The sequence below is a fragment of the Podarcis gaigeae genome (genome assembly GCF_964106915.1).
Source record: "Podarcis gaigeae genome assembly, chromosome: 4".
Classification (NCBI taxonomy): domain Eukaryota; kingdom Metazoa; phylum Chordata; class Lepidosauria; order Squamata; family Lacertidae; genus Podarcis; species Podarcis gaigeae.
The window spans coordinates 18,072,396-18,083,969 of NC_139677.1; the positions used below are offsets into that span (position 1 = coordinate 18,072,396).

Sequence of the window (11,574 nt, forward strand, 5' to 3'; positions counted from 1 at the left end):
ATTGCTTTTGGCTTTGCCCCCACTACCTATTGTCAGCATTTGATCCCCTAACTAAAAGGTAAAGGTTAAGGACCCCTGGAAGGTAAGTCCAGTCGCAGACGACTCTGGGGTTGCGGTGCTCATCTCACTTTACAGGCCGATGGAGACTGTGTTTGTCTGCAGGCAGTTTTTCCGGGTCATGTGGCCAGCATGACTAAGCCGCTTCTAGTACAACGGAAAACCGAAACCAGAGCAGCACATGGAAACACTGTTTACCTTCCCACCAGAGCGGTACCTATTTATCTACTTGCAGTTTTTGGCATGCCTTTGAACAGCTAGGTTGGCAGGAGCTGGGACTGAGCAACGGAAGCTCACCCCATCATGAGGATTTGAACCGCGAACCTTCTGATCGGCAAGCCCAAGAGGCTCAGTGGTTTAGACCACAGTGCCACCTGCGTCCTGATCCCCTAACTACTAGCCACCAAAGGAATGTGGCTTTCAGTTTCAAAAAAATATTTGCTCACATCTGCCATAAGGGAAGCCTTCATGTATATGTGAAGGACTCCCATCCTGCAAATACCCACATCAGTGAGCTATGGAATTTCAGGAAGTTCTAGCTGTTAGGTCCTTGCTGGTGCAGCATACATGCCAGCTTACTTCTGAGTAGAGATTAAGCTGATGATGAATACTACAGGTTTATTTAATTTTATTTTTTTCATATTTTTTTAGGTATTTGATTATCTCACATTCATGAACAGTTGAGCAACATGTTGCTTGTGGCATGGTGACAAATTGGCAAACTCTTGATGAATGCACTTGTTATTGAGAACCTCACTATTTAAAAATTAATCTGTAAAAGGTCCAAGATTAAACATCTGTTCATCCAACTCCTACCTCAGAGAATAAGGTTGAAGAGGGATAAGGAAGCAATCCCTTTCCATCTGTGGGTTTTTGTTTTGTTTTGTTTTGTTTTTGCAACGATAAGCTCCTATAATAGATTTCCTTTCTACAAAAGATTTGCATTTGTCGCTTTGGCGAGGAATAAAATTTAATATGCTTGCAACAAATATTGAACTGATGGAAATGCTCAGTCCAATACTTCAGAAGCCGAATATGTTGCACGGCTGTTAAAGAAACAATCTAAATAAAGAACCATTAAGATGAAAGATTATCATTCCTGCTGTGGAAGAAGGAAAATCAGGTAGCTCAAGGCATGAAATGGGGAGTGAGGAATCCAGACTGAGATAGCAGAAGGAGTAATTAGCAACAGTTTGTGTAACAGAGGGGATATTATGTCCTTGCAGTTCTATGATATTCCTAAGAGAAGTTTCCCACATTTTGGTCAATACCTTTGACATTAGCTTTATCCCAACACTTTCAGATTTTAGGGGCACTCCTGCCAGGCATCAAAGGTGTGTGGAATTATCTGTCTTACTGGTACAATTATGGAACACTAATTTAGATTTTATATTATTAATATGAAAGTTCCCCTCACAGTTGGTTGGGACACTCACACTGCAGACCTTTTCACAAAGCTCTCCATGTGTACAGAAAGTGCGTATTGATTGATGCACAATCTAGGGAATAATTTCATAGGTGAAGTTGTGCCTCAGTTCCCCATCACTCCCTTTAAACCCAAAGTCCGAGGACACAGAAGTGGATTGTTCCTTGAATTTCTTTCAAGGGAAAGAAACAACCAATAATTAAGGACTAATCTGCAACCACTCCAACAATATAAGTGGCCATATTAACTTACAGTTTGGTCCACAGTTGTGACTTGTTTATAACCCTACTTTGCATAATTATAAGGATTAGTGTGCATAACGAGAGCAATGCAACAAACTGGATTTTGTGTGTACAAATTTTTTTGATTACTCGCTTTGCCTAGGGCCGAGGGAGAGCTATGCTGTGTCTGCTGTAGCCCAGAGCAAGATAACCTCAAATAATAATTATTATAAATACATTGCTCACATAGAAGTTAGGAAATAGTGTGGGACTTGATAATCCTGTACATGTGTTATGTGGTGGCTGGAAAGCAAAACTGGAAGTTTAGAACATCATCTCTTTCTCTCCAATGCATTTTATTTCTCTGTAGGATTTTTAAATAGAAGTGGCTAAAAATGTGCCCGTGTGATAATTAGAATTATGCTGATTAGCTCAAAAGGATGAGTAATCTCATTTGCTTCCAGTGAGTGGAAGATAAACCACATAATATTTCTGCTGGCTCGAGTCCTGAACAGGCTTGTATGATTACCCAAAGTGTAGTTACACTAAAAAATAAAAAAAGTGAGAGATTGTGAGCTTCATAGTTGGAGCTAAACCGATCTCCATAATATGGAAAATAATGGTACAGCCAGAAACAACAACAACAAAGTTATTTTGCCAACTTGCATATTTGAAATATGAGCTTAGCAAGGAAAAATATTTGGGGCATGAACAGGATGTTGGCACTGGTTATTAAGACCATCATTAGAAGACCTGACTCTTCTGAGGTAAGATGTTTGACTACTAGGGATAAGGTCTTCTTGGTGGGGTTGCTCCTTTCTTCTTAGATCAACTTACACCTGAGATAGGGAACTCATGGCCCTTGAGCTATTCCTGAACATAAACTTGCATCAGCTCCAGCCTGCATGGGTAATGGTTAAGTATGACAGGAGTTGTCAGGACTCAGACAAACCTAGCCAATTTGTCACCCATAGTGCTAACTTTAGTGAACCAATTTATAGATTGTGGCAGCTTCATGTGATTTGGGGGAAGTGTATTATCTTAAATCCTCAAATTGCTGTACAGCACTTCTGTGTTGTGGAGTTGTGGGCAGTAGTGGACAGTGTAATGGGATGGTATTGCTCACCTGATCTCCCATTGGTCACATTGCTGCTGGTTACCAGGAGGTAGAGAGGGAAGGGCAAGACAGCAGGGAGGTCACCATGGAGCAAATGACCAATAGTGCATTGACTTCCCTCCTTCCCTGCTCTCCCTCTGAGTATAAGGAACAGGAACATGAGGGACCAGAGGTCAGGTGAACAGTGGGCCTACACCAGGCTGTCTACTACTGACTATTGGGCCATAGCACTGTGCCCTTACCATGAGGTGAAAATGATTGGATATTGAAGGACACAGGACAGGAGAAAATACCGAGCCAGCATTCTGAAAAAAATAGAGATGAGAACAGGCTACAGTTTTGCTTGTTGACAAACAAGGAGAGAAATAATTCTGAATGAATGAGGGAGAAGATTCAAGCTCCACACACTTTTGGGTAATGTAACATATGTTGGAGAAGCTGCTGGGTTCTTACTTCCTAGGAATCTTGGACGTCAAAAATCATCATTGGCTGGATTCAACCTGGGCCATAGCAGACCCAACGGGACTTCAGTTTGATCAGTAGCGACTGGTAGGGTGGAATGCGTGGGGCTCTGCTGCTCTCCTGGCTTCCCAACATCATGGGTTGCTGTCGGTTACCAAAAGGGAGAGGAGAGGAGCAAGGCACAGGGAACGTAGCATGGTGTGGACTGTGGGGGCAGGAGACCAGGTAGACTTCATCTCACTGCACTGAGCTTCCTGCACCTTCGGGTCCCTGCCTCTTGTTAAGTAGCATTGATCTTCAGAGCTGGGAAGCTGAGAATGCAAAAGAATCCCACCTGTGCTGCCTCACCAACTGCTACTGAACTAGGTTGTGACTAACAGGCTCCATTGAATTCAATGGGTATACTCTGCTTGAAGAATGTCTTAGTCCAAATCCATCCCAGTACTTTTACTCAAGTTGCAAGACTAAACATCAGGAAGAGCTTTCTGACAGTAAAATAATAATAATAATAATAATAATAATAATAATAATAATAATAATAATATTCATTTATACCCTGCCTATCTGGCTGGGCTTCCCCAGCCACTCTGGGCGGCTTCCAAAAAAATATTAAAATACCGTAATACATCAAACATTAAAAGCTTCCCTAAACAGGGCTGCCTTCAGATGTCTTCTAAAAGTCTGATAGTTGTTGTTCTCTTTGACATCTGGTGGGAGGGCGTTCCACAGGGAGGGCGCCACTACCGAGAAGGCCCTCTGCCTGGTTCCCTGTAACTTGGCTTCTTGCAGTGAAGGAACCGCCAGAAGGCCCTCGGTGCTGGACCTCAGTGTCCGGGTAGAACGATGGGGGTGGAGACGCTCCTTCAGATATACTGGACCGAGGCCATTTAGGGCTATAAAGGTCAGCACCAACACTTTGAATTGTGCTCGGAAACGTACAATTCTGTGATTCTGTACACAAGAGTCATTTCAACTCACAGTCTTATCTAGAGTTATATGTGGCAGATAAACACACCTCACAGATATCTTACCCAAATATCGGAGCAAAGGTTGTCATTATAAATAGTGAAGGACTGGAGCCATTCAGCCTGTCAAGAGTCAGACTTTGATGTAAAGGCCTACAATTTATACTTCAAAATATGCCTTTTCCAAGTCACTTTAAAATTTATGGGCTTATGTAATAGTGGGCTGGTTTAAAATGAATTTCTATTAATACCTGCCACCTTCATTCAAGGCTTTGTGTTAGGTCCTGAAAGCTGGAGCACAGAAAGTGAAGTGGGTGTGCATATTGATGTCACCTTTGGTGGGAGGAATGATTTAATATTAAGTTTTCCTAATTATGAAAATACACCCACACACCTGTACAAAATTGCTTGGAACAAATCATTGCCTAAGGCCAAACTAGGAGTCCTACCTGGAGCGGGCATATTATCTTTCTCCCTCACTCCCTTGGTAAAAGTGCCACAAAAGCCTCTTCAAAAACAGACTACAGAAAGCAGATGTTTATCCTGGAGGTAAAAAATCCGCATATTCCATAAATTCCGAGTATGAAAAATGTAAGGTAAATATTAATCAAGGCGGAACTCCCCACCGACTCTCACAATACACATGTCAGCTCAGGCTGCTAACACACCATACTTTTAAAGCATGTGATTTCCCCCAGCAAATCCTTGGAACCATATTTCATTAAGGATGCTGGGAATTACAGCTCTGTGAGGAGTGAACTGCAGTTCGAAGGATTCTTTGGGAAAAGCCATGTGCTTTAAATGTGTGGTTTGTTCGAAGCCTGTGACTCAAGGGACTCCTGTGTGGCAGGCTGAGTCCTGGTGTCAGGCCCTGACTCTGAAGCACCTCTGCTATTTTCACTGCTTGTCTTTCTGACTCAGCTGATCCCTTCTCTCCTTGCATTGGAGTCCTGCCTGCAAGTGCCTTTGATTTGATGCTCAAATATGCATTCTTTGCCTTGAAAATAAGTGCATTGGAAAACAGCCAGTATAGTCTTCAGACCACTTTCCCCACACTTCCTTAGAAGAAAGCCCAACAACCTCAAATTATTTATTTGTAACTAAATTTATAACTTGGGAAGCCTATTTATTTATTTATTTTTGATACACCAAAAGAAAAGAAAAAAAACAAGAAAAACAAGAATACAAATGAAAATAGAGATAAACACAATATTAATTACAAGATAATAAAGCAAAAAAATGGTATTTGGACTATAGACCCGACCTCCTGTCTATTCCCTGTTTCACTTATATGTTGCCAGTACACACTTTTATCATAGATTGACTAATTCTTAGTTTATCTTAGATCTCATATCTTTCTTAAAGCTACTACTCAGTTTATTCCAATGCCATTTTTAATCAGTCTCGTTTATTTTTATTCAATAAGTTTTATATACCGTTTAATCAACAAAACAATATGAAACTTTCATTAGAAAATACCTATAAAATTAAACGTTAAAAACAAATGATTGCTCAAAATATAATGAAACCAAGGGTTTTAAATTAAATGTGCATCGTTTAGTTTCACGTTCAAAGGACATGTCTGAGTAGGCTGTTTCAACAAAATGCTTTTAATAGGTACCAAATAAAATACAGTGAAAATGCCTGCCTAATGTTAAGTGGCCACCACACCGAGTGGCTGGTTCCTTACAAATACAGAACTCATATTATGTGGTGCATATAAAAGTCCCAGTTGTGCGGTTTGAAGCAGTCAAGCAGGTACATAGGTACCTGTAGAGTTGGATTGGACCCCAAGTGTCACCGAGTCCAAACTCCTGCAATGCAGAAATCTCCACTAGTGCATCCATGACAGATGGCCACCCAACCTCTGCTTAAAAAGATGAACTCGCCACCTCCCGAGTCCTGAGGGAGTCCATTCCACTGTCTAACAGCTCTTACAGTCAGAAAGTTATTCTTGGAAAATAAAACCCCAAGGTGGTTGTCGCCAATGGAGGCAAAGGCTGGGAAAAGACTCAATATGGAGTCCAAATGGCCGAAATATTGGGAAATTCTGGAACAAGAAGGGGATAAATTGAAATTGCAGAGTTTTGAGAAATTAAAAGATAAAGTGCGAGACTGGCTTCATTATTATCAAATAATGGAGGCTTATAAGTTGGACAGGAAGATTGGCTTCCAGGTGTAAAAATCAAAATTGGAAACAGAATTGTTAGAACCCAAAACTAAGAATTTGTCAAGAATGTATAACTTGCTGTTGAAATGGAATACGCAGGATGAAACGGTTAAATCAGCTATGATCAAGTGGGCACAAGATATTGGTCATAACATTATGTTTGCTGACTGGGAACAGTTGTGGACCACCGGTATGAAAATTACGGCATGTAATGCCTTAAAAGAGAATATTATGAAAATGATTTATAGGTGGTACATGACCCCAGTCAAGCTTGCAAAAATTTACCACTTGCCTGATAATAAATGAAGGAAACGTAAAGAGACTGAAGGTACATTCTTTCACCTCTGCTGGACATGCCCAAAGATTAAGGCGGTCTGGGAAATGATATATAATGAACTGAAAAAGGTATTTAAATATACCTTCCTGAAGAAACCAGAGGCCTTTCTCCTGGGTATGGTCGGCCAATAGGTGCCAAAGAAGGATAGAACATTCTTTATGTATGCTACAACAGCAGCAAGAATACTCATCGCAAAGTATTGGAAGACACAAGATCTACCCACCTTGGAAGAATGGCAGATGAAGGTGATAGACTATATGGGACTGGCAGAAATGACTGGCAGAATCCGAGACCAGGGAAGAGAGACGGCGGAAGAAGATTGGAAGAAATTTAAGGATTATCTTAGGAAACATTGCAAAATTAATGAATGTTAGAATGACATTGGTTTAGAAATTAAGTGGTTTTCAGCTGTAATGATTAAGTAAAAAGAAAAGAAAGGTTAAAAATCAAATGAAAATAAGGGAGAGGATTTGCTGAATTAATAATTAGAAACTGGAATACAGAAAGGGGAGGTACAAGGAGGTCGGGGAAGTAAGTTATAAGAAAATAAGGGATTGAAATTATACTTGTTTTTGTTTTTGTTTTGTTTGTATTATTGTTTTGTTTTTATATAATTTTTGAAACTTTAATAAATATCTTTTAAAAAACAACAACAGAAAGTTATTCTTGATGTTTAGTTGGAATCTCCTTTCTTGTAACTTGAAGTCGTTGGTAGGGTCCTACCCTCCAAGGCAGGAGAATAGAAGCTTGCTCCATCTTCCATGTGACAGTTCTTTAGATATTTGAAGGTGGCTATCATATCTCCTCTTAGTCTCCTCTTTCCCAGGCTAAACATATCAAACTCTCTCAACTGTTGCTCATAAGGCTGGGTTTCCAGACTCTTTATCACTTGTCTTCCCTCTCACTTATACTGATGGTTATATCTAAGTCACAAAGTGTATTATGATTCTGTATCTGTTGGTGAATAAGTTTTTGTGTGACAAACTTTCTCGTACGTGTTCGACTTAGAAGGAGCATTTGATGGCAAATAAGGTCACAGTATTCAAAACGTCAGGAGTGTTCGGAGTGCGAAAGCAAGTGTGGGGAACTTTGGCTTTCCAAATGTTGCTGAACTACAACTCCCATAAGCCCCAGCAAGTATTGCCAGTGTCCGCCTAACAACCCCTCCCCAAGAAGAACCGCCACATGATTGATTAGCAAGTGAGATGGGAAAATAAACTGTGTGGAAATAAAATTATTAACTAAAGGCTCTGTTTTGCGGAACATCTGGAAAGGAAATGAAAGGCTTTTGGATGATGCAGTTCTAATTGGGAACCGCCATTATGAGACAGACTTTGTTGCAAGATTTACAGTCAAAAGGGAAGGAGCCACTGCTCTGTTATCATATCTGAATTCTACGTTTGATTTGGCAAGAACTCCCCTGAAAAGGCTGATTTATGGAGCAACTGGTCTGGGAAAGTTAATGAGCAGACGCTTAGACTGTATTTTATGGGAATTTCTGAAATGGTGCCTGCCGTTTGAATAGGCCTTTTGGATCAGCGCAGTGGCGTGGCGTGGGGGGTGCAGGAGGGGCCGGCTGCAACATCTGGGGGTTAGGGTTAGGGGGCGCAAATCCACAGGTTAGGGGGCGCAAATCCACGGGTTAGGGGGTGCAAATTACTTGCCTTGCCCCGGGTGCTGACAACCCACGCTATGCCACTGGATCAGCGTGAAAATCCACACAGGACTACAACAATGTTTGCTTCAACTGGCTTGTGGAGATAACTCAGAGGTTATTAAGAAGAAAAATGATAACAACAAGAAGATTGGAAGACGGGATTTGTAAAGGATAACAACAAAGAGACGGAAAGATGGGACTTGTGAACATCAAAGCAGCAGAAATGTGAGATGATTGTACCCTTTCTGAACTTGAAGCATGGGTACCTCCAACAAAAATTTAAAATTCAGCTAAATATTTTGAGTTTATTATGTATTGGTATAATTTAATGTGATATGATTGGTTTGTTAATTGGACATATTATCATCTGCCCCTATCATGTAATTGTCATACATAACCTGTCTTTCAGTGAACTCCAGAGATAAGCAATGGTTCCAATAGATTTCTGCTCTATTGAACTAATTTTAAAGATAATTCATTCTAGGAAGAATAGGCAAGAAAGTAGAAGAGCTGGCTAGCTTCAGACACTCCAGATTCTGGTCTACTTACTATTTCTCCTTCTTGAGCAGGGAAGACATCTTCAACTCAGAATCTAAACATTAATCAGCCTGAAGCAGTAGATTCCGCCAACAGAGAAGGGACACAATTTTCCTGCCTCAAGCTCAAGTTTTCTGTATCAGAAGACAGGTAGATGGATATGAACACTTGTCCACAAGGGGTAAATATTCTTGACCTTTCACCTTAGGTGTAAACACACACACACACACACACACACACACACACACCAGTTTGCACAGCTTAACTTTATTAAATACCACACATAATAGTGCAAGAGAAAATAAATACACAAAGTAGCATTCCAGAAAATAAATGTGATGTGTGTGCCTCTATGAAGTAACTAAGGGCAAAGAACTGAATATGGAATGAAGAGCTGAAGACATAAATAAAAGCAAGCTTAGCAATGTGGTCTATTTCAGTATGCACAGCAATCATATATAGGTCATAACAGATTCTGCATATAACCAAAAGATACATTTAAAATGAGGGCAACATTTTCTCTCACAAAAAGTTCCTGTAATTTTATTTTAGAGTTTATAAAATGTGCTGGTGGGGAGCATTTAGAACAGAAGGTCATTATAGCAACGTGGGACAACATGCCATAGTCTCTAACTGGTCTCCAAATGCTGGGACTCTCCCAAAAACCCTTATGCCACCACAGTTTCTCACATTGCCACACAGAGTCCAAAATTTACTCTTAAAAACATTGCACCAAAGAGCACCTATACCACTATAAATGGTGGGCAATAGCTCAGTGGGAGGGTATTGGGTTTGCATGCCAAACATCCAAGGTTCAATTTCCAGAATTTCCAAGTAGAAGAGGGGCCAGTCTGAACACCTGGAAAGCTACAGATAGGTAGCCGTGTTGGTCTGCCATAGTCAAAACAAAAAAAAATCCTTCCAGTAGCACCTTAAAGACCAACTAAGTCAGTTCTTGGTATGAGCTTTCGTGTGCATGCACACTTCTTCAGATACACTGAAACAGAAGTTTCCAGACCCTTCTATATAGTGAGAAGGTGGGAAGGGGTATTACTCAGAAGGCTGGTGGGAATGGGTGATTGGCAGATAGCTGTGATGAGCCTGTTGACGACTCTTAACAACTGCAATAGGTCTTACAGGAAGAAGCAAGGGGTGAAAAGGTGAAAAATGGCTTTGTCATGTATAATGAGATAAGAATCCAAGGTCTTTGTTCAGGCCAGGTTTCTCCATGGTTTTAAGCTGTTATTAGTCAGTATAAATACAGACCTGGGTGGATCAAGCCTCTTACTCTGTTTACATCAGCTTCTTGTGTTCCTATGGTCAGCCATCTCTCCTTGTCCTCCCAGCCCCTGCAGCCCATGTTCATTGTGAGATACCTCAAAGCATCTTTCCATGGTGGTGTTGATGGGGGCAAATGGTCCTTTCTGCTGCCATGACCTGGAGCAACAGCAAAACAGTACTTAGTATTTTCTTTCTTTTTAGAAGGAAAGGAAGGGAGACAAGCATCTGCCACCAGCAGTTTGGAATGTATGTTTCCCAGCCAACCCCAACAGTGAAGATGGTTTGTGATCACTTCAGGCTTAGCTTTGTAAAATGGACACTTGTAACCAAAAAGGCTGGCCTTGCCCTTCAGTTTAGAAGTATGCATATCTGCCGAAAGCTTTCCTGGTGTTGCAACAGTATGCTCTTTGCAGAAACAACGTTGTTCCAAATTCTATCTGGAAGCATTTTAAATTATCCTCATCCACTTGCCTTCTGAGGACTGTGCATAGGGTGGAATACCAAATCGCCGGCAAATGAACTGAACTGTTAAACAAGTATTGTGTTTCCCTTGCATTTGTATTCCTCACTGCAAACAAGGGCTAAAATGTATTGCTCCCGTTTAAACGTATCAGCTTGGATCTCCTTGATGTCTTTCATATCTGCTGCTTCTATACCAGAAGTGGCTTGCTGCGTGGAGTGCAGAGCTGCACTTGCTTCCCAGAAGGTATGTTGCTGTTGCCTATTGGGAGGGGAGCCATGAGGTGGTCAGCTTGGTGAAAGTATGCAAGGAGCTAATCCAGAGTCCCAAGCAGAAGTCGTCTCTTTGAAGGTATTGGAAGAGGCAGAGGCATAGCAACCTGTTCTGGTACCCGGAGCAGCACTCATCCCAGGGAGCATGGCACATGTCCCAGGGGGTGTGCCGCACATGGTGCGCCTCCCGGGGTGCTGCCAATAGGGGGTCAGCATTTTGTCACCCCCCCTTTGGAATGGTACCCGGGGCGGACTACCACCTCCCTCGGCACGCCTCTGGTCAGATGCAGGGATGAGGAACATGTGGCGCTCCAGATGTTGCTGGATGCAAACTCCCATCAGCTCTACTAGCCAGTATGGCCTGTGGTAAAGGAATTATGGGAGTTGTAGTCCAAAACCATCTTTTGAAGATTCTTTAACCCTGGTCTGTGGCAAAACAGCATTTGTAAGAGGCATCCTGAAGTGAAGCAGAGATCCTTGCAAGGTTTTGTGTTGGTCTGGCATTTCAAACATCCAAAAATGATGCAGACATGTGTCTTCAAAAGTACAGGTAATGTCTCTAAGCTTACCAGATAAGGAAATTGCCAGATTGGGGAAGAGAAGGGACAGCAA

The 11,574-nt window shown here is 41.5% G+C and overlaps 1 long non-coding RNA gene across 2 annotated transcripts in view; it reads right to left on the minus strand.

Annotated features, from left to right (window-relative positions):
• The window catches only part of LOC310843034, a 34,411-nt gene extending 24,041 nt beyond the window's left edge, over nt 1-10,370 (minus strand). For both annotated transcript variants that reach the window (XR_014563477.1, XR_014563478.1), the window contains exon 1: nt 10,216-10,370. This is a non-coding gene — a long non-coding RNA (uncharacterized lncRNA). The remainder of the gene's footprint in view (nt 1-10,215) is intronic.
• Between the last annotated feature and the right edge of the window lie 1,204 nt (nt 10,371-11,574).